A 22,617-nucleotide genomic window follows, 5' to 3' on the forward strand; every position below is an offset into this window, starting at 1 on the left:
TTTATTGATTTGGGTCTTTTCTCTTCTTTTTTTAGTTAGTTGGGCCAATGGGGTGTCAATTTTGTTTATTTTTTCAAAAAACCAGCTCTTCGTTTGGCTGATTTTTTGTAATGTTTTTCTTGATTCAATCCTGTTAATTTCTTCTCTGATTTTAATTATTTCTCTTCTCCTACTAGATTTGGGTCTGATTTGCTGTAGGTTTTCTAGATCCTTGAGGTGAATTGAAAGCTCATCTATTTGGTGTCTTTCCAATTTCTTGATGTAGGCACCTATTGATATAAACTTTCCTCTTAACACTGCTTTTGCTGTGTCCCATAAGTTTTGGTATGTTGTGCTGTTATCCTCATTTACTTCCAGAAAGTATTATTAAACCAAGAAATTTTTAATTTTGAATGAAATCTCATAAACTCCCAATATTTAAATATGTAACCAGTTGAGTTTCTCTTATTGTAGTAAGCACAGGGCTCCAATAATTCTGACTTCTTAAACACTCTTACTAACCATATGTGCCTGGATCATTCCTATGGAATTCCTAAATGCTGAGGAATAAGATTTGAGCATCAGTGTGTTAGACTACATTCAGCTGTAATCTGATAGTCTTGCCCTTGCTCTTCAAGGGACACCATGGTATGTAAAGGATAATACAAGGTACAGCTGCAAACTCTGAGATTGAGCAGAAAGTCGATCTACTAACCCAGGAGAGACCATTTTAAGTCAATCGCACCAATTAAGAAGTAACCTAATTGGGGCTATTCAGTTTGTCTCTCTGCTATATATATATGTGCCATGTAGGTCTAAAATTCTGCAGAGTTCTTTCCTGTGAAAATGTGCATTTCAGGGGCCGGTGCTGTGTAGCAGGTAAAGCCACTGCCTGCAGTGCCAACGTCCCATCTGGGTGCCAGTTCAAGACCCTGCTGCTCCACTTCTGATCCAGCTCTCTGCTATGGCCTGGGAATCAGTAGAAGATGGCCCAAGTCCTTGGGTCCCTGCACCTGCTTTGGAGACAGGAAGAAGCTCTGGCTCCTGGGTTTGGATCAGCTCAGCTCCAGCCACTGCAGCCATTTGGGAAATGGCCTAGCAGTTGGAAGATATTGCTTTCTTCCTCTCTCTCTCCCTCTCTTTCTCCCTCTCCCTCCCTCTGTCTTTCAAATAAATAAATATTTAAGAAAAAGAAAATGGGCATTTCAAAATGAATCTGAAATTACTTCACTAACAGCTAACCTAGAGAGTATTCTGGGAAGATGGCAGAATAGGAAACATTAGGAATCTGTCTCCAAACCTCAAGAATTACACTTAAAAGAGTCTGTCTGATCTTGCATCTTCCATGGGAAAGTTTGTATAGTAAATTGCTGTTAATTTTGATCTATTTCAGCCCCTCCCCCACCTCCACGGCAGACAACTGTGTGCATATTCCTGGAGCAACCTGCACTCAGCTTTTGGGAGCCAGAGAAGACAAAAAGAACTCTGTCCTTTAAATCAGGAGGATCTGTAGTCTGTGTTGCTACTTCTGACAGAGGTACAAAGGAGGAGGGAAAACACTGTCATTCCAATTTCTCCTGTTGCAAGTTTACCCATTGGCTGACATGACTTTAGGGAATTTAAAGGGCCTGTGATATTTTCCTCCTGCTTCATTGCTTCCTTTTAACCCTGTGGGAACAGATATTGAAGAGGAGGATAGTCAAAAGGAATTGTACATCTGAAGAAAATTAGAATGTGATTGTGCATGGGAACAATCAGAAAAAGACACTCATAGCATCCGAGAAGACCTTAAGCTTACACCACAGGCTAATTCTTGGCACCAAGAGTCTACAAAATCTAAAAGACAAGAACAACAAGCAAAAAAATCAGCAAAGCTTGCTTAAGAGGGAAAATATGATTCACAAAGTTTCCACATTATTAGATTTAAATATCTTGTTTTCAATTAAAAGTCACAAGTATACAAACAGGAGAGTATGGCCCACTAAAAAAAAAAAAAAAAAAAAAAAAACAGAACTACTTCTGAAAAAGAACTAAAGACAGACTTACTAGATTAAAATACTCACAGAATTAATAAAGGATGTAGAAGAAGTAAAAAAAAAGTATCAGCAAAATGGAAATATTAATAAAGAGCCTAAAAATTCTAGAGCTGAAAAGTACACTAACTAAAATGAAAAATTCACTAGAATGATTCAAAGGCAGACTTGAAGGGGCAGAAGAAAAAAAATCAGAAAATTTAAAGGCCATGGAATTTTCTTTTTGAAGAACAAGAAAAAAGAAAAAAATTCAAAATATATGAACATTGGTTAAGGGACATGTGGGACATCATCAAGTGGTCTAACGTATGTATTGTGAGAGTTCTATAAGAAGTGAGAGAGAAGGCTGCACAGAGAGAATATTTGAAGAAATAATGGCTGGAAATGTTCAAAATCTGATGAAACACATAAATATAAACATTGAGGAGCTCAACAAACTCCAAGAAGGATAAACTCAAAGAGACCCATACCAAGATACATCATAATAAAACTATTTAAAAAAGAAAAACAAAGACTCTCGAAAGCAACACATACAAGTGTTCCTCAATATGATTGTCAATAGGTTTCTTATAAAAAATTTTGGAGTTCATAGACAAATGTTCAAAGTGTTAAAAGGATGTAAAAATATCAACTAAGAATCTTATATTTAGCAAAATTGTCTTTCAAAAGTTATGGAAAAACAGAGACATTTCAAGATAAACAAAAGATAAGTAAATTGCCACTAGACCACACTGCAAGACACACTCCAATAAATTAGGAAAGAGAATGAAAGAGATCTAAACTGGAAAGGAAAAAATGAAATTAAAATTATCTCTGTTTACAGGTGATATATGTTCACAGATTGTTTATGCAGAAAGCCCTACAATTGCAATGCCTACACACACACACACACACACACACACACCCCTTTTAGAACTAATAAATAAATTGAGCAAAATACCAGTACATAAAGGCAATATTCAAAACTCAGTTGCATTTCTATACAGTAATAATGAACAATCTGAGGACATAATTCTGGAAGAAATCCATATATAATAGCATCAAAAAGAGCAAAATACTTAGTAACATGTTGATTAAGCAAGTAAAAGCATTATATAATGAAAACTATAAAACATTGTTGAAAGACATTAAAGAATATGTAAATACATGGAAACAGATCTCATGTTTATGGATGTGAATAAAATATTTTTAAGATGTCAATATTATGCAAGTGATCTATAGATTCAATATCATCACTATCAAAATCCCAGTGATTTTTTTAATATTTTATTTATTTGAAAGGCAGAGGTATAAAGAAAGTAGGAGAGACAGAGATAGAGTGGGAGTGAGAGCAAGAACAAAAGCAAGATCTGCTAATTGCTGCTTCACTCCCCAAATGGCCTCAGCTGCCAGAGCTGTGCCATCATTACACCACAGAGGGTATCACATGGAGGGAGAGCACAAATGTGCCACCTCAGATTTCCTCTTCTTACAAAGCCACTAATGCCAGCAGGGGGCCCCACCTCACAACCTCACTCAATCCTAATTGCCTCCCAAAGGGCTCCAAATAACCAACAACAAGACAATTTGGGGATTAAGTTTCCAACACATAAACTTTTGAGGAACCTATTGAAATCATAGTACTAATCATTAGGGATATAGGGTTAAGGTTGTGGCACAGAAAGTTAATCCCCACATGGGATGCCCATATCAGAGTGGCTAGGATCCTGTGCCACAGCCACTTGTAATATAGCTTCCTGTTGATGTATATGGAAGGCAATAGATGATGGCTTGAATGTTTGGCTCTCTGCCATCCACATTTGAGACCCAGATTGAGTTCCTTGCTCTTGGCTTCAAACTGACCCAGTCCTGCCTTTGGCAGCATTTGGGGAGTAAACTAGATAGATAGATAGATAGATAGATAGATAGATAGCAGATGGAAGATTATCTATCTATCTATCTCCCTTTCAAATAAACAAAATTAAGTGAAGTTTTTAAAAAAGGCATCACCCAGTTACTTCAGGTTCATAAAAAGGTATGTTGTATAGCATCTCAACTATGTGAATAAAACTGCAGAAAAAATTTTAAAGGAAATACTAATCGAAACCATGAGATACTGCCTCACCTCTATTAGGTAGCTAAGAATTAAATATTTAGCATTTCAGGAGGGAAGCTTCTGGTCCTTGAAATTCACTTAAACCATTTTATTTCCCAACAGATAAATAAATTTCCATATTAACAATAATAATAGCTTTCTTTTATTAGTTGCCTACTACTCATAAAGGTAGACCTTAACCTTCAAGTCTTACAACAACTCCAGAATTAAGCAGGATTAGCCCAGTTTTACAACTGGAACAACTGAGGTTCAGTGAGAATTCCTTTTCTCCAGCACCACCCTGTCACAAAACAGAGAAGTCAATATTCAAATCCAGCTTACCCTTATTCCAAAGATTATGTGCCTTCTACTAAACTGCAGTTCTCATATTTTTTTACTCAGGGGTACACATTTTAGAGATGCTCACACACCTTTTTTTTTTTTTTTTAAGATTTATTTACTTGAAAGTCAGAGTTACACATAGAGAGAAGGAGAGGCAGAAAGAGAGAGAGAGAGGGGTCCTTCATCCACTGGTTCACTCCCCAGATGGCTGCAACGGCCGGAGCTGCGCCAATCAGAAGCCAGGAGCCAGGAGCTTCTTCCAGGTCTCCCACATGGGTGCAGGGGCCCAAGCACTTGGACCATCTTCTACTGCTTTCCCAGGCCATGGCAGAGAGCTGGATCAGAAGTGGAGCAGCCAGGTCTCAAAGTGGCACCCATATGGGCTGCCGGCACGGCAGGTGGCAGCTTCACCTGCCATGTCACAGCGCTGGCCCCACAACTTATTTTCAAAACACCTATTAATATTTTCTGTAAAACAAACCTGACATAGAATGGTGCTAAATCTGTGGAAGTTGAATGCCATACAGGTTCTATCATCTGTCAGAGAGAGGGCCAGAGACCCAAACATGAAAGCTGAAAAATATTCCTATCACCACTCACTGATGTGCCATTTCCATAATCTCCCCTACCCTGCCACTAGTAAATTTAATGTCCTGAAATTTCTTACCATGAATTATATTTTCAAAGGAAGAGTAGTGGCCTGTGTCTCCAGAAGCGACTGCACAGAATCACTGACTCACAAATGCCCTTCTCACATTGATAATAGGTATTTTTCTCATCAACTCATAAAATATATTTGGATTGTTCCTTCTCTCCAAAATTTGCTTCCTTTCCCTTTGAGACTTTAACTGAAACTCTACCTCACCTCACCTTCTAAAAAACTTCCCAACACTCCCAATGCATCTTATGATTTAACATTGTTGCATAGGCCATATATCAAAAATATATACCTTGGTAGCATAATTCCATAGTTTACCTAATCTGAAATTTAAATCTGAGCAGTTGAAGTAATCTGTTATTGACAGGGATTTTTTGGATGGCAATGGAATTATGGGCTTCTATTTAACATGCCTTCAAATATAAATCCAAAAGTGACAGTGAAATTAAAACCTTCCATTTAAATGTAATACAATATTTCCTATTCATTTATTTTATTTGTTTAAGAGAGAGAAGCAGAGAGAAGACAGAGATCGCCTATCTGCTGGTTCACTTCTCAAATTCCTGCAGCAGTTGGAGCTGAGACAGGTGGGAGCCAGGAGCGCATTGCAGGTCTCCCATGCAGGTGGCATCGACCCAACTACTTGAACCACCATCTGCTGTTTCCAGGGGTGTACATCAGCAGGAAGCCAGAATGGAGAGCTAAGCTGGGACTGGAACCCAGGCACAACCTATACAGGCACCCTACGAAATATCTTAACTCCAGTCAAATGTCCACCCCCAAAAGTGGCTTAAAGGTTGTTGAGACTCTTAAAAATCTGATAAAAACTATGATTCCTTTCCATGGAGGAAAAAAAAAATGCTTCTAAAGTTTTGACAATGCGTTTATGGCACTCATAAAACCACAGAAATTTCTAACCCCAGGTTAAGATCTCTTGCTTTAAAAGATAAACTAAGACCAAACAATGTGTTTCCATCTCCTTCTGAGACTAACATCAAGTCAGTGGGTCATACTTTTTATGGCATGACCTATAAATGAGAATTTTATGAGAATGCCTCTACATTCAGCTACCACAACAGAAACCTGGAGAACCTTACAGAGCAGTTCAGAGGACAGTGATCTCTGCTCTTTGGGAGATTCTCTCAGAACTTCTGGAGGATTGATCATTAATTCATTCTTTTCACAAATCAAAGGATGCTTAGGTAGCACATTATTTTTTTAGATCTTAGGCAAGATTTTAATGATTCAAAATTGAAGAAGACAGCCCTCAATAAATTCTGGCCCAGGACCCTTTCACTTCCCTATAGCACATTCCACCTAGCAAGTTGCCATGAAGAGAGCTGAAAAAAATTGATCGAGTTGGACCTGTGAAATCAGAAGTGAATAAGAAACTCAAGAAGTATACTTGTTCCTATAAGTCTTTATACTTTGGTGGGTGAAAAGCAACTAATTGAATTCATCATACCTATAAATAGGTCTGATTATATAACGGTAGCTTATTCATCTTCAATAACAGCCCAACAAATAGTCTACAATTTAGGAACACTTCCTATACAAATGGCAATAATTCCAAATAAGTGCTTTATATAAATATTTTCATTTATTTTTTATAACACTTACTAGACACATGGATTTTCTAAAAAAAATAAAAAACTGTGGCTTACAGAATTTAAGCAGGTCTAGAGTGTACACATACCTTTGCATGTGTGTGTACTCACATCCAGAGAGAGAAGTTAAAGATGATAGTAACCTGGACACTAGGACCACAAAGGCTTATAAGATCTGATAGTGAGTAGAGCCTCAGAGAAAATGGAAAAAAGAGCATAGGCATGCTACACACACACAGCCTCACAATTTTACCAAATGTTACCCTTCCAAAAGGATAAAAGCAGAGGCCACTCTAATATTCTTGATATTAGTCATTTTGAAACTTCCCTGAAGTTTTTGAACAACCGTAAGATCAAGGAAAATCCATTCACATCATCCAGTTATGGCAGAGATATCATGACCATCTTCATCTTAAACATAAAACTTCTAAATGACATTATTCTCCACATGTACTCTATAACATAAATACACATATATACACATGTAAAGCTTGATTTCACCATTGAATAGAAGCCAGTTCCTCTTCCTGTGTATCCTAAAGAAAATAAAATCAGCAAATAATATTTAAGACAAGGTTTCAAAGATTTATGTCAGGAAATTAGCCAGAAACCAAGGTATTGTGGAGAACAGTGTTCATATCTAGATTCAAAAGAACAAAGGTAGCATTTTGATAAGGACACAAAACATTTGTCTTCAAGTGTGCCTTGAAAAATACTTCTTCGGGGTAAGTGCTGCAGCACCGTGGATTAAGCTGCCCTTTGAGACACCTACATCCCACGTGGGAATGCCAGTTTGAGTTCAGGCTGCTCCACTCCCCATCCAGGTTCCACCTGATGCATCCTGGGAGGCAGCAGATGATGACGGAAGTACCTGGGCCACTGCCACCCAAATGGGAGACCTGGATGCAGCTCCTGGCTGCTGACTTCCGTTTTGCCCATCCCTGTCTCTTGTGGACATTTGGAGAATGAACCAGTGGATGAAATATCCTTCTCTCTCTCACTCTCGTCCTGTCTTTTAAGTATATGAAACAGTTTAAAAGAAAAATACTTAGTGAATTCCAATGCACCATATATGCAGAGAACTGTCTTAAACATATACTATCCTCCACTCCAGCTCCCACCTCTGGGTCCCCTTAAGTTTTTGGGAAATGGCTTAATTCCATACATGTAATTCCAACTTCATAACATATTCTTTATTTCCACGGTCTAAAACTGAGATCACAAATTACTTATTGTGCTTCTTTAAGTCCTGTCCCCTTCTCAATATAACAGAGAATATCATATTTCTGAAGAAACTAAGGAGCTGGGGAGAAGTTGGAGAAAATAGTCATTTTAATGCCAGAGTCAAAACAAAGCTACTAATCCTTGGTGAACCCCTTCAGGAATGACAATGATAATGAAATTATTTCTTAGGGAATTCCTTAGGAAAGAGCAAGTCACAAAAATTCAAATGGTAGTTTTAATTCCTCTCTATGGAAACAGGGATCTCTATAGTGTGGAGGACCGGTTATTTGTCAGACAGCTAGCAGAAGGTTCCAATCAAAGGAACTTTGATTTTTTCTTTCCATTTGCTAAAATAAAACACAATCAGTAACACTTAATTAACATTCTTTGTCAATGTCTTTCCTCAATCCTAAGGGTAAAGCTATAAGCCTCTGAACTCCCCTAAGCATAGTTAAAGCCACGTGTACTGAGTTGGAAAGTAACTCTTTGGATGTAATAAGTGAGTTACTGCACGTTAAATAATGATCAAAATGCTTATTACAGCCTACATAAGGAATAACAAGAAATAATAACTTCATAGCTTTTAACCCCCAGTAATTATGTCATTTGTAATCAATTGCCTTTTTCATTAGTCATTTTTTATATTCTGTAACTGGTTTCTATTACATAATTGTTTATCTTCAATAATTATATTTTAATAAGCAGTTTTATTTATATTCCATGAAATAACCATCTTAATTAATCTATGTTGAATATGCATTTGGGAACTTAAATTCGAAGACCTGCCAAATACTTTGTAAGCATGACTCATGTCAAGATGAATAACAAAAGGTGTACCATGTGCTAAAGAGTACACAATGCACAGGAATATGTATTTTACAGGAATTTTTTCAAGTGGCTATTTTTTTAAATTACCTGCTCTCGTGCTATTTCAGAGAAGGGGGACACATTTCCTAAGAATTCAAGAAAATGTCCCACAGGTTCTCTGTATAGTATCTGCGAGGGATGTATCAGTTAAACAAGAGCCTCTTCCCTGTTATTTTTGGTTCTTAGACAACCAAAATAGACAAAACTACTTTAAAATAGCACAAAAAGCGAATGGGCTTTACCATATGATAGTTTTGGACACCATCATTTTAATGCAGTCAGAGGTAAGATATCAAGTTTCATTGAACAGAGAAATGTTAACCAAAGGCAAAAGTACATGGGTCATTTTTCATTTCTCAAAACTATTAGACTGAATTGTTTCACTGGCAAAACAGATTAATCAAAAGGCAATTTTTCTAGTAACTAGACAGACTTCTCAGACAATCTTAGAAAATTAAAACTTACTCTAAAAAAGACTTTTAAAAAAAGAAAAAAGAAACAAAGAGCACAGTATCCAATTTTCATTTCTCATCAGATAATCAAACCCCTACCCCCCTTTTTGCTACATTCTGAAGAAGTTCAGGACATTATGAGATGAGGAATGTTCTAGAATTACTGAGCCAAAGAGAAATGTCAGAGATATTCTCATGGGGAACATTCTTGAAGTTCATTTGATACGTATCATACATACGTTGACTTAGACCAATTACATGCAGTTGATAGCAGAATCAACCTGTGTAAGACCTCTAATTAATGAGTCTAAATGACAACGAGGATAATCTGATCAGAATAAGATTTTCCCAGGTGTGAAAATATCTGAAGTCTCTATCTAGGTCTGGGTGGAGCACAAGTTCTTGGGCAGATTGTTCAACTCTTGGATCCTCAATTTTAATACATGGCATTTCTGAAATCCCTTAGTGCATGGAACTATTGCTTTTCAACACATACTTTTTAAATCTCTAGAACCATCAAATAACTTTCAGTGATTTTTGTGAGGTCATGTTAAGGTTAGCATAGAAAGAGGACCACCCACATAGCCACACTGGCATGTCTCTTTTTGGTTTTCATTGTCAAAAGGACAAAGGAACTGTTTTAATGAAGTGTTTTTCAGTTGTCTTTTGTTTCATATTTTATACAGGAAAAAGGAAAATGTTTCTTCAGTTCAGGGCATTTGAATCATATTTCCAAGGGGACAGGCATTTTCAGGACAGTAAGTACTAAATTATAAATAACTTTCAATAAATTAAACTGTAGTCTGATTTTTTTTTCTTCCTTGGAAACATTTAGCCTTCAGAAGACTTAATTGTTCTTCAAGATAAAACGACAGTTGCTTCCAAAGTATATAAGGCAATTGGGCATATGTCAGTCATAAAGCTGTGACGAGATAATGTGGCACAACACTTCAACCAGAAACTCCATTGAACCAATGAATGCAAATGTATTCTAGGTTTCTTCCTCTGTCAACTAATCCAACCTGCAAAACTGGACAAGCTCCCTATGGGTGGTTGAAGATCATAACGACCTTTGGTGTAATCCACTGCTACCTCCTCAACCATAGGGCCAAGGGAATAAATGAGGCAGTTAACCTGATCATCAGAAGCCAGAAAAAAAGCTAGTACCCCAATATTCTAGATATTTCAGGTGAACAGTTTTAGGCTCTGTGTTCTTAGGTTAGTGTTCTTTTCTATTAACTTCCCAACATGGATATGGCTCAAAGTTCCACAAAATGAAATAAAATGAATCCAATAGTGTTCAGTCCCCAGGTTATTCAGAGTCCAATGAATGAAGTCAGAGAACAGTTACAAAGAGCAGAGCTGTGATTTGCCACTTGTCTCCAGTTCTGAAGAAATGGCATTTTAAGAGAGAATTTCCTCAAGAGTTGGGGATTTGTTGCATAATGCTGTCCACAGGAGGAGCATTTAGGGAAAAAACAATAGAATCCAGGAAGACCGACATTAAGATAGAATTAAATCATTAGAAAACTTCAGGAATCAAAAGAGGAAATATTTTTGGACAAGAACCTTTTTTTCATTTTTCAAATCCTTTTAAAACATTCCATGTAAATAGTTGCTTGCGCATAAAATTAGCCACCATTAGAATCTTCTAGAATTGAGAAGAAAGGAAAATTTAAATAATCCAATCGGATTTTACTTCTGTATTTTTATTTCTGAATGTTTCTAGGTAGTTTTTCCCAACTCTGCCCTTGTTTCCTTTCATGCCTGTAACTCAACCTAATATGAGAAGAATCATTTTTAACATCAAAATTTCAGAATGCTTTTAAATATAGGCTAAATGACTTAGAAAGGTTGGGAAGCATTAAATAGCAGCATATAAATTCAAAAAGGCTGACAAACTTAGCTCCCAAAAGTATTTAGAAAAAACATATAGAAACAGAAATAGAAGAAATATAGAAAATCATATTCTCCAGCATTTTTGGTAAGACTCCACTCCCTATATCTTTGGATATACTTATATTGGGTGCCTTTGACCTTTCTTAGAAGGATAATTGAGACAAGGGCATTTGCTTTATTCAGTTTCTTTTCTCCAGCCACATTTAAGATTTAAGACCAGAAACTTAATGTTTAATGTAAGATTGGACAAAAGAGTAAAAAGAATGGCAAATAACATGAATGACAATGGAGAGCATAAGAACAAGGGAGGAGAAATAGAGTAAGACAGAAGTTCACACTGTCCCCACCCAGAGTAAGGCAACTTTCACTGAGGACATGAGCAAGTTTTCTTGACACCTGGCCATAACACAGAGTTTGTACAGACAAAAACTCAGCACTGCTTCCCTCATTTTCCTTCTCCCACTGCCCTCCCCTTCTTTTCAAACTAGGGAAGTTTATATAAGTCTGTTACTGCACAGGCCACCGGGCAAATGGCCAACTGTCCTCTGGGGAAAGCCAAACCTGATTCTCATTTTAAATGGATTCTGAGTTTATGGCCCCAGGTTACTGTAATCAGAGAATATGCATTGAACTTGAACTCTCTCATATGTGTCCAAATTTTTACACTATAGAAAGTAGATCTTTTCAATCTGAAATTTTCTAGTCGATTATATGAGTCCTATAGTCAAAACACGAAGATGACAGAGACATGTACCATGGGGCCGTTATCTGCAATGTCTTCTGTGACTTCCCTCAGATTACACCCTTTCCCTCCTCTAAATTCCAGAGCATTTTATCTACATTCTTGTCCAGTCTTGCCACTTTTTACTTAATATTGCTGTTATTTAGGTGCATGTCTAATCTCAACAAGAGTCAGACTACTTGGGGGCATTACCACCACAAGTGCTTCAGTTCACCCTCCTCCTTGCCTGTAGAAACCATTCATTACTTTTTTTTTTTTTTAATCTGCAAATGAGCCAATCTGACTGTAGCTCTGCTAATCTAATGGTGAAAAGAACCCTACCAGTATTTTATTTTCTAAGATAGTTAGAATTAGCCATAATAGTTAACCCTACTTGAGTGTTCTTCCCGGCAGCATGCTGAGAATTTTGTGTTTTCCTATTTTATCCCTCAAGGAGAACCTATCAGGTAGTATTATCCTCTTTGTAAACGAGAAGCTAAAGCATAAGAAAAGAAGTACCTTGTTCAAGCTCTCCCATCTAAGAAGTTGACAAAACTGAATTTCAATCCAGGTCATTTGATCTCAAGTTCCACACTCATAGCCATTGTATTACCCCATCTCCCAAGTCAGCAGGGTCAGACATTCCAGGTCCTTATCCCAAGAATCGTTTCTTAGGAAGAATCCAGGCACAGTTCATATACAAGCCAGCCAGTTGCTAGGATCTAAAAAAGCAAGATACTTCCTCAAGAGAAGAAACAATTTCTTTAAAGGCTCTCAATTTTCTCTCTCACTGGAAGTGCCAAGTCCATTGAAGACAGAGTGACAGTAAGTCAGGCTTAAACCCAGGATGACCCGGAAGCCCAGACAGACTGCAGGCTCCTGTGATACCCGAAAGCCTATTGTGCTAGAAATTTATCGTCTGGGAAGCTGGGGTTTTTTGTTTTTGAACAGGAAAGGGACTTCAAAGCTTCTGTTCCTACTGGAATAGATATTTTATAACTCAATTTACCCATATTTATTTTTCATGAGGTCCATACTTTTCTTTCCAGGGAGATTATTTTTCAACATTTCCTCATATGTAATTTACTTAAAGAAAAAATGCAATTAAATATTCAAGGCCTTGAGCTATTGTCTAAAAAGAATTCATGCTTAAGTGACAGTAGTCTACATTCATGCTCATGGTTAACACTGAAACACAACAGGTATGAATTATTACCCAATCTTTCATGCTCTAACCTGTCTTCTTGCTTAATTGGAGCAATAAGTCCTAGGATTCACTGTTGTTGTTGTATTTTTTTTTTCCTGATTGACATCACCCTTCATTCTTGAAGCAAGATACTTATAAAGAAATCCTCAAAACAACAATGGAATATTCATTCATGTGCACTAACTTATCCCCAGGTGTTACTTAAGAAATTTGCAGCCCTGGGAATCTTCTTTGTCCTGAAAGAGACCCTATCACCTGCCATTACTTTCTTGCCCTTCATTCAAACTTCAAATGCATGAAATAACTTAGGTTCAGGGATGTGGGTGAAATTTTGAGGTTAGGATTTGTTTTGGTACAACTAGATATGGTGGGATTTTTTTGTTTTTGTTTTCTTAACCTCCTCTTCTTTCTGCCTTTGCTCTAATTCCCAGCAAACTCCTAAACTCTTTGGCCTTTTCAGTGCCAAAAATTGCTCATTTAATAGTCATTTTTTCACTCAGACGAGAGTCTGAAGGGCTACCTCTCAAGCATTTCAGGAGTTTTGTTCCCTGCTGAAGGCCTTTAGGGCACTGTTGAACACATTGAGTAAATATCTGGGGCTAGGGACTCCTTGGCAGAACCTGTAAGAGAACACAAAATTCAAGTAGTAACACAGGTGTATAAAAACCTGGGGATCAGACAGGACCACCGGCAACAGAGTGACCATCCAAAGGAAAAAAATGTCTCTTCATAAATTGAAAAATAACAAATCTTGGAGTATTCATTATATGTTGGTCACAGTTCCGCAAGCCTTATGTGCATTATCTTGTTTAATTCCAGTAATAACACTGTGAGAAGGAAAGCTCTTTTTCTCATCTTGCAAGTGGCTTAAGTTATCTGCCAAGGTACGCAAGCAGTTAAGTGTAGGGTTAGGATTCAAAAACAAAAGTAAAGAAGATGCTATATTAGAATTATTATCTGTTTGAACCCTTTTATTCATAGTTAACTAACTCACTGGAGAAGGAAGGCAATATATGAAATATAATACATAAAGCTCTCTTGGCTCCTGCTCCCCGTGTATTTGTTCCTTCCCTCCCACCCCACAGTGACTTAAAATGTCTTGAATACCTTTTTTGAAATGATTTGCACTTTTTTTTTTACAAAGGCAAGAAATTGTGCAACAGCCAAGCAATAATGATTGGTTATATTGGTTTATATTTGAGGTGCTGAGTAATTCAGACAACACTTCTGGCTCTTTGTAACCTCAGTATGAGAAGTCCTGATCAATGTTGTTCCACCCACCTAAGGAAAATAATGAAAACTTGAGGACTAGAAAGGCACTTTTTGAAAGTGTGGTCAATTAGTCAAACACTTTTTCCCTGCAATATAAAGAATTAATCAATTAGCAAGTATTATTAGTCTATGGAAGTACGGAGTACAGTGCTAGGCTAGAAAGAAAAACATTATCAAGAAAAGTAAGAAAGGAAGAAGAGAGGGAAAGAGAAAGGAAAGAAGAAAGGATTAGGAGAGGGGAGAGGTAAGGAAAAGTAGAGAGGGCAAGGAGGAGGCAGGGAAGGAAGAAAGCCCTGCTAGAAGCATCCACAAGCATCTGAAATGCCTTAGCACGTCATCACCCTCCTCCTTGAAAGTCATTCTAAAGAAAATCCTTCACTATCCTCATAAACTCCATTGTGATAAATTTCCCATAGATGTTTAGCCTGCTATCAATGAATGCAGCAAACAGAAGATGACCCATTCAGTTAGCCTCTACATTTTAAAGATCACTGAGGTTTTCTGGAACCTGTGTATCTATTAAATAACCTTACGCTGTCTGGAAAAAATGTGTTTCATAAATTGCTATGTTTTTCAGTATGTTTTGAGTTACATAATCAACATACAATGGCTCTTTCCTTGGGTGGACATTTTCAGTATTGGCCCAAATTATAATGCAGGCAATCTGACTGAGGAGGACTAAATGACAGCATAGTTTTCTACACAAGGAGACAGAATGCAATTTCGAAATCAAAAATCGCTTTGTGCTCCCCTCTTGCCCTGTGTCAAAAAGTCAATTTTTTTTTCTTATTAATGTTCCCCTTCCTGGAAACCTTTTCTCTAAGATTCAGTTTTAAAATATTGTTTTTATCTGTCAAGGGTTGGTTTAAAAATGAGGTTGCTTGGGAGAATTCATTTAGATACTCCAGTCTCATGAAGCATCGATTTTTTAAAAAGATTTATTTATATATATGGAAAGCAGAGTTACACACACACACACAGAGAGAGAGAGAGAGAGAGAGAGAGAGAGAAAGAAACAGAAAGAGAGATGTTCCATCCACTGGTTCACTTCCCAAATGCCAGAGCTGGGCTGATCCAAAGTCAGGATCCAGGAGCTTCTTCCAGGTCTCCTACAAGGGCGCAGAGGCCCAAGTACTTGGGCCATCTTCTGCTGTTCCCCCAGGCCATTAGCAGGGAGCTGGATCAGAAGTGGAACAGCTGGGACCTGACCCAGCAACCGTGTAGGATACCAGCCTGCAGGCGGCAGCTTTACCCACTACGCCACAGTACCAGCTCCAGCTTTGATTTTTATCAATAGTGATTTTATTTTCCTGTGTTCCCAAGACAGAAGCAGTTTACCTTTGTGGTCTTGGAATGATTATTAATACTTTCTCCTTCCACCAACAATGTAACCCTATTTTAATGATCAATTTCATGGTTTCCTAGACCACACATAGAAGAAACTTCTTGGACTAAGTACTACTTACATGATCAATACAAGTTATTGCCACTTTGCACCTCAGAGTTCATATTATTATAAACTAAAAATACAATTCGTCTTTCAAATGTTGTGTGGGCCTTTTTGGGCTCAGGCTTAGGTGATGGCAGTATGGCTAGCTGCACCAAGAAGGTCAGGATCATCAATAAATACGAGACTCACTATAGGGATTCCTTCTGGAGAACTGAAATCAGCCAGCATGCCAAGAACACTTACTCCTTCTTCTGCAGCAAAAGATGAAGAGACGAGATTAGTGGATCTGGCACTGTCATTTTTTGCACAACAGTAGCTGGTAGCGGCTGGATCTACAACACCACTTCTACTGTCGTGGTAGCCTGCCCTCAGAAGACTGCAAGCATTGAAAGGCCAGTAGAGATTTCATCATTTGAGACATCATTAGCCTATAATAAATGGAATTTATTTATATAAAAAAATAAAATGTTGTGTGAGGACCAACTTCCTCTAAACTGCCTTTTGAACTGGCAAGCTCTCTCGATTATTGATAATCACCATTCTAATTTAGCTTTCCCGGGATTTATGTAGAAGAAAGGACCAAGAAACTACCGAAGCTTGATTCAGGGAAATGTGGCTTTCTAGGATAGATCTGGATCTGTATTCAGATTGGAACAACAACAAAAACCTTTGTGTTCATCTTCTAGGTCACCCATCTAGCCATTGAGAGTCCAAATTTGAAAAAAAAAATTATTGAATATCTTATAGGCTACATCTTTGATCTTATATAATTTATAACATCTTTGTTCTTAAAAGAGTCATAGCTCCATTTTACAGATTAGGAAACTAAAACTGAGTAAAATCAAGAGCTTTTTTCACAAGACCACATCTCGAAACAGAGTTGTACCTTGAAACTGTTCTGAATATATGACTAGAGTGAGTTCCTTTGCACAAACCATGTTTCTGTTCTTTGGTAACATTTAATTTTGATTATTCCTGTACACTGAGGCCTAAATCACTAATATACTTTAATTAACCTGAAAGAATAAAGTGAGTGGAATCCCATTCTTACCTTTTCAGGGCCTAAATGAGGTCACATTTTCGATATAGATTTACTAAGGGTATTGTTTAGGGTACTCTATAGAAGAGTACATTCAGATTCTTATTTCTTCCCATCTATCACAAAGATTTCAATGGTGTGGGAAGTTTGGGCCCTTGATCTTAGGAGCTGATTTCTCTGGAGCCTAAGAAATCAGTCCATCTGCTTCATTTAGCATTCAGAAAACTCCAGGCTCTGTTTTTCTTCTCCAGTAAAAACAGGTGAGCAGACACATGGCTTATAAGTTTTCGGAAGAGGTTGCTTGTGTTTGGCAATCTAAGAGAGCAAGTCATCGTGATCTCCATTTTGTCCAATCAGCGTTCTCGGAGCCTCTCAGCAACGAGGGAACTGGAACAACAAGGGTCCAGTTGGCTGTGTTCTGGTCAGCAGGCCACACTTAAGCCAACTATTAAATTTGTTTTAAAAATAAAAGGCAAACAAACAAAACAAACCAAAAACATTTTAGGATCATGAAAACGATCTCCTTGCCAAGCTTTTAGAATTATTTATTTTGAGCTCTAAGGGGTTTCTCGTTGTTATTTTATTTTGATTATGAATTCTTTCTGCTCAAGAACAGGGCAGTACATTTGGCTCAATGTCCCAGAAAAGAGGAGAATTTCTGGCACTGAATCATTCGAACAACAAAATTTTCCAGCTCATGCCTACCCATTCTCTAGATGAGAGAAATGTTTATTTTTTAAAACAAATCTGGATTCCCTTTAGTGAGAGGTGGTAATATTGCATGATAAACAACTGGTTGGGGGATTAACCCTCTGAGTAAGTGGTTTATGGTGAGTAAACTGTCAACTTGGATGTGTCTCCTATCATTGTGGAGTTGACAACAGTCAAGTAGTAGAATTGATACACAAATATAGGCCCTCAGCACGTGACCCAGCAATGCTCCTTGGAGTCATACCAGTCTCGCTCTGCTTCCTCATTCCTGAAGACCTTCTCCAAGTTCTGTTGACTTTACCTTGAAAGCGATGTTTGAATCCCTCCCATCTTCTCCATTCCTCCTAGTACTCCTCATAGGCACTTAGAAATCACTGCTACAGTCTTCAAATGGATGACATCACACTCACATATGCAACTTCTACTATGGTTTTCAAACTATTATTAGCTATAGAAACTTTTATTAAACTAAAACTTTACGTGGATGCTCTATATTGGGGGGGAAAAATAGATATTTTGTTTGAAGTCCAGGAGAACCTAGACCAGAGAATTTGCTGGAAAACCAAAACTCTACTACAATTTGTTTTCAGATCTTAAGTGTGCATCAAGAACCACCTGAGGAAAGGTTGGCACTGTGGCACAGAAGATTAAGCTACTGTTTGCAGTGCTGACATCCCATATAGGGTTACCAGTTCAAGTCTTAGCTACTCTGCTTCTGACTCAGGTCCCTGCTAATGTGACTGAGAAGACAGCAGAAAATGGCCCAAGTACTTGGAGTCCTGCTGCCCATGCCGGGGACCAGGATGGAGTTCCTGGCTCCTGCCTTGTTCTGGCACAGCCCTGGTGGCTGCAGCCATTTGGGGCAGAAATCAGCAGATGAAAGCACTCTTACTCCTCTCCTTCTGTCACTCTGCCTTTCAAACAAGTAAATAAAGAAATAAATCTTTTAAAAATAATCATCTTATTCAAGGCATTTCATGTATACAATTAATTTCCTGGTCAATAAGTCTCTTCACAGGTGCTGAGAGTAGACTCAAGAGGCTGCATTTTATACAAACTTCTGGGTTTGGTTCCTAGTTTTATACAAACTTCTGCCTATGGTTCCCAGTCCATCTTTGAGGAATACTGTCTGTTCTACCCAATCTCCACACCTTGATTTTACTACTTCTCTGCTTAAGAAATCTAATTGGTTCCCAAATAACTAGCAGGTATATAAGGCTAGACCTTTCCAACTCTGACCTCTACCTATATCTTAAGCTCTTCTTCTGAACACACCTACATTGGCACAGATTTGTCACTTTCCCTTGAACACAGTCTGCCTTTTCACATCCTGGTTTCTTTATATACTCATTTTTCACTACCTTGAATTATTTTCTACCTGGGATTTGCCTATAGTTCTTAAGATACAGGGTGACTATTGTCCTGTATATAAATCCTTCTATACTTTTTCTACTTCTAAAAGTTGTCGCTCCCCGTCTTCGTGGAGGAACGACACAGGACCCTGCACTGTTCTTTTGTCTGCTCGGCCCTCCCCGGGTTTGCTGCTCGTTCTTCCCAGGTTGGCTACCGACCCTTCCACCTCCGTGGAAGGGCGGTTCCCCCTAGCCACTTTCCCCACTTCCGCGGGGGAGCGGCACACCGCCGGCCGGCTCTCTCGGGGGCTGCACAGGTGTTCCTCTTAGATGTTCCTTCAGATAGATGTTCCTGGTGCATGTTGTCTCTCTCCTCCTTTATAGTCCTCTTCCACCAATCCCAACTCTGCTACCCACACGCCGAGTACGCTGCTCTCCTCCAATCAGGAGCAGGTCCTACAGTTTATTGGTGGAACTGGAGGCAGCTGTGTAGAAGCTGTTTCTCCCTTCTCAGCGCCATATTGTGGGAGAGCAGATGCATAGAATAAGTCTTACCAGTAACTTAGTCTAGTCCGAGTTGCTCCCCACAAAAGTAATCACTTCCTCATCTGAGACATTCAATTTAGGGTTGCCTTTAGCACTTTGAATTAAATACACACACACACACAATCGGTGCCTAAGTTTATTCCCTTTACTAGATTATGTAATCCTTAAAGTCAAAGCTGTCATCTTTATCATCTTCATTTCCATGGCATAAAAAGAAATTTGGTAGGTGGTAATAGAACAAATATTTTCAAAATTAAGTGTTATGATTTGTATCACAGGATAGGTTAGTTGATAAAGCACATGGTCTGAGATCAGAAAATTGGGGTTGCTGTATTCTTTGCCATTTACTAACCTTGAGAGCTCAAGAAAATAATTTTCTGTCAATAAACTTTACAACTTAGCTAAAATTTTTGAAGTTTTCTTAAGAATATATTAAGAGAATCGAAAATGAATCTTGATGTGAATGGAAGGGGAGAGGGAGTGGGAAAGGGGAGGGTTGAGGGTGGGAGGGACGGTATGGGGGGGAAGCCATTGTAATCCATAAGCCGTACTTTGGAAATTTATATTCATTAAATAAAAGTTAAAAAAAAATCATAATAGCATTCCAAAACTGACACACACAAAGAATAGGAAAAAATTGCTTATTTATATTATCATGTGTGTTTATGTATGAGAAGATCTCTAATAAGAAAATCAAATGAGATTTTTTTTTAATTTTGCAAAGGAAACTCCAAGTTATGATGCTTTTGCTCATGAATTGTATCAAACATTTGAAGAAGAAACAACACCAATTTAACACAAAGTATTTCAGAAAATAAGAGTTGTTTGAAATTCTTCCTATCTCATTTTATTCCCTGTAACATTATCCTGATACTGAAACCTTCCTAAACCATTACTAGAAGATATTGTTGGATGTTTTCACCACAGAGAAATGTTAAATGTTTGAGGAGAGATATTTTTATCCTAATTGGCATTACACAATGTATTCACAGGCCAAATTATAATATAGCATCCCATAATATATAGAATGTTTATGTCTTAAAATTTGTTTTATTTTGAAAGGTCTTCCTTCCATTTGTTCACCCCCAAATGGCCGCTACAGCCAGCGCGCTGCACCAATTGGAAACCAGGAGCCAGGCATCTCCTCCTGGTCTTCCACGTGGGTGCAGGGGTCCAAGCACTTGGGCCATCCTCCACTGCCTTCCTGGGCCACAGCAGAGAGCTGGACTGGAAGAGGAGCAACTGGGACAGAATCTGGAGCCCCAACCAGGACTAGAACCCCGGGTGCCAGCACCGCAGGTGGAGGATCAGCCCAGTGAGCTGCAGTGCCAGCCTATGTCTTAAAATTTTTAAATTTGGCCGGCGCCGCGGCTCACTAGGCTAATCCTCCACCTTGTGGCACCGGCACACCGGGTTCTAGTCCCGATCGGGGCACTGGATTCTGTCCCAGTTGCCCCTCTTCCAGGCCAGCTCTCTGCTATGGCCCAGGAGTGCAGTGGAGGACGGCCCAAGTGCTTGGGCCCTGCACCCCATGGGAGACCATGAGAAGTAACTGGCTCCTGCCATCGGATCAGTGCAGTGCGCCAGCTGTGGCGGCCATTGGAGGGTGAACCAACGGCAAAAGGAAGACCTTTCTCTCTGTCTCTCTCTCTCACTGTCCACTCTGCCTGTCCAAAAAAAAAAAAATTTTAATATAAAATATTTTAATAAATTTTAAATGAATAAATAATGCAGTGAAATAACAGACCAATGGAATATATATGAAAGTCCTTAACAAAATACTAGGATACCATACCCAGCAATATATAAAAAGAATAATGCTCAAATAGGATTTTCTCAGAAATGTAAGGTTAATTTAGCACTCAAAAAATCAATTGATATGATACACATTATTAATAAGTTAGGTGGGGAAATGTACATGATAAACAAAACGCATTTTACATAATTCAATACCCATTCCAGATAAAAAAAAAAAAACTCTCAGAAAACTAGGCATAGAACATAATTCTCTTAATCTAAAAAGGGCACATACAAAAACCTACAGCTAATGTAACTAATGATAAAATATAGAACAATTTACCTCCAGTACCAATAAAAAGACAAGAAAGTCTCCTCCAACTGCTTCTGCTCCACATAGTACCTTGATGTGCTAGCTAGTATCACAAGGCAAGGAAATAAATTTTAAAAGACAACATTTGAAAAGAAAAAAAAGTGAAACTATGTCTACTCTAATGTGAACCCATTTCTACAACTATAAATTAAGAGGTTGCATCTCAAATAACTAACATTCCACTGTATTTTCTGCCGTAATAAATTGTAATCATTTCAGTTGTTAAAATCAAGGAGGAATCAAATGTCTTAAAACATAACCATTTTTTAACAATCTGACAAATTATCTCTTGAGAACCTATGCTAGGCATTCTGTAAGGTAAAGACAACAATTCAGATAAGGCTACTTCTGCTTGAAATTACAACCTAAGTTGTGATGTCAAAGTAATATACAGTATATGAATATATGCATTAATATCAATGAGTACTTAAATATTTGCATTTCATTCTGTCTCACAATTATGTTTGATCACATAGCATATTATACATTTCTTTGCATTAACCTAAGGACTGTGATCTCTTTTTAATCCATATGTTCCCATTTTTATATGGCTCTGCTTTAAAATACTCCAGTGGCAAAGTAATGAGGAGAATGAGGTAGGTATAAACATGACTCAAGGCTCACAAAATGGGGGGCTGGCACTATGGCATAGTGGGGAAAGCCTCCATCTGCAGTGTTGGCATCCCATATGGGCACTGGTTTGAGTCCCGGCTGCTCCACTTCTGATCCAGCTCCCTACTAACACAACCTGGGAAAGCAGCAGATGATGACTCAAGTAGTTGGACCCCTGTACCCACATAGGAGATTCAGAAGAAGTTCTAGGCTCCTGGCTTCTGCTTGGCCCAGCCCTGACTGTTGCAGCCATTTGGGAAGTGAACTAGCAAAGGGAAAATCTGTCTACCTCTATCTTCCTTTCTCTCCTTCTTTCTGTATCTCTGCCTTTCAAATAAATAAATATATCCAAAAAAAAAAAAAGATTGAGAAATAAATGTCAGGACCAGGCAAACTAGAGGCTAAATTCCATGATTTTCCAGCTATAAATTTATATAGCTACTTTAATTATTCTTTGTGTGT

At 38.1% G+C, this 22,617-nt stretch overlaps 1 long non-coding RNA gene across 12 annotated transcripts in view; it reads right to left on the bottom strand.

The window, feature by feature from the left end:
• The window catches only part of LOC149128769 (uncharacterized), a 76,655-nt gene that overhangs the window by 13,601 nt on the left and 40,437 nt on the right, over positions 1 to 22,617 (bottom strand). For 2 of the 12 annotated variants that reach the window (XR_016223645.1, XR_016223647.1), the window contains one exon: positions 16,029 to 16,213. The exons of 9 other annotated variants lie outside the window; for them this stretch is intronic. This is a non-coding gene — a long non-coding RNA (uncharacterized LOC149128769). Of the gene's footprint in view, positions 1 to 4,563; positions 4,764 to 16,028; positions 16,214 to 22,617 lie in introns of those variants that run through there. One more of the 12 variants, XR_016223649.1, reaches the window with a different exon arrangement.

Source organism: Oryctolagus cuniculus, chromosome 1 (genome assembly GCF_051225735.1).
Source record: "Oryctolagus cuniculus isolate XC-2025 breed Fujian yellow rabbit chromosome 1, ASM5122573v1, whole genome shotgun sequence".
NCBI classification, from domain to species: domain Eukaryota; kingdom Metazoa; phylum Chordata; class Mammalia; order Lagomorpha; family Leporidae; genus Oryctolagus; species Oryctolagus cuniculus.